This window comes from Cebus imitator, unplaced genomic scaffold (assembly GCF_001604975.1).
Source record: "Cebus imitator isolate Cc_AM_T3 unplaced genomic scaffold, Cebus_imitator-1.0 Scaffold1607, whole genome shotgun sequence".
NCBI classification, from domain to species: Eukaryota; Metazoa; Chordata; class Mammalia; order Primates; family Cebidae; genus Cebus; species Cebus imitator.
Genome location: NW_016108922.1, coordinates 1 through 1,769, shown reverse-complemented (window position 1 = coordinate 1,769; position 1,769 = coordinate 1).

Genomic DNA, 1,769 nt, shown 5'->3' with positions numbered 1-1,769 from the left:
AAAAAAAAAAAAAATCTTTTTAGAGATGGAGTCTTGCTACATGGCCCAGGTTGGTCTGGATCTCCTGGCCTCAAGTGATCCTCTTGCCTCAGCCACTGGAGTACCTGGGATTATAGGTGAGAGCCACTGTGCTCTCACTTTCTTTAAGGTGCAGAGAGTCAAGGACGTAGAACAGGATGGGGTGGGAGCAAGGAAGTGAAACGAAGTTAACTTAGCTGTAACAGAGGGTGGCACGAGGAGGAGGGCTGAACAGTGGAGAGTGGCCTCAGTCACATGGTGGTGGTGAGAGGCAGGTAATTGAATATGAGGGTCTGTAGCCCAGGAGAGAAGCTGGAGTTGGACCTTTTTGATTCAAGCCAAGGGCTGGGCCCTATTATCATTCATTCATCCTTCAAAAATTATGTATTTGGCTGGGCATGGTGGCTCACACCTGTAATCCCAGCCCTTTGAGAGGCTGAGGCAGAAGGATTACTTGAACCCAGTTCAAAACCAGCCTGAGAAACCCAACAAAACCCCATCTGTACTAAAAATACAAAACATTAGCCAGGTGCGGTGGCGCATGCCTGTAATCCCAGCTATCTGGTAGGCTGAGGTGGGAGGATCGCTTAGGCTCAGGAGGGCAAGGCTGCAGCAAGCTGTGATCATACTACTGTACTCCAGCCTGGGCGACAGGAGTGAGACCCTGTCTCAAAAAAATAACAATAATAACAAAAAATTAGGCTGGATGCAGTGGCTCACGCCTGTAATCCCAGCACTTTGGGAGACCAAGGCAGGCGGATCATCTTAAGTCAGGAGTTCAAGACCAGCCTGGCCAACATGGTGAAACTCTGTCTCTACTTAAAATACAAAAAATAGTCAGGCGTGGTGGCAGATGCCTGTAACTCCAGCTACTCAGGAGGCTGAGACAGGAGAATCGCTTGAACCTGGGAGACAGAGGTTGCAGTGAACTGAGATCACAGCATTGGACTTCAGCTTGGCGACAGAGGGAGATTCCATCTCAAAAAAAGTGTGTGTGTGTGTGTGTGTATAAAACAAAAACTATTTATCAAATACCTACTAGGCTCTAGGAATATAGCAGAGAACAAAGACAAAAATCTCAGCGCTCAAAGAACTGATACTCTAGCTTAGGGATGAGAACACATTTAATGAATGTAAAATCTATCAAAGCAGAGCATGGATGGAGGGCAAAGCAAAGGGATGACTAAGTATTAACTAGAGTGAGGAGAGACCTCACTGGCAAAGTGATATCTGAAAAGAGATCAGAAGGAAGCAATAAGCAAGGCGTATGGCCATCCCGGGGAGGACACTCTCTATAAGTAGAGGAAGGGAACAACAGATAGATTTCAGGGAGTCCATTATACATTGTGAGCAGGGCTGGACACGGTGGCTCACACCTGTAATCCCAGCACTTTGGGAGGCTGAGATTAGGAGGTTGAGGTTAGGAGATTGAGACCAGCCTGGCCAACATGGTAAAACCCCGTGTCTACTAAAAATACAAAAATTAGCTAGGTGTGGTGGTGCATGCCTGTAATCCCAGCTACTCAGGAGATCGAGGCAGGAGAATTGCTTGAACCCAGGAGATGGAGGCTGCAGTGAGCTGAGATGGCACCACTGCACTCCAGCCTTGGTAACAGAGCAAGACTCGGTCTCAAAAATATAATAATAATATAAATAAGCCGGGCGCGGTGGCTCAAGCCTGTAATCCCAGCACTTTGGGAGGCCGAGGCGGGTGGATCACGAGGTCAAGAGATCGAGACCATCCTGGTCAA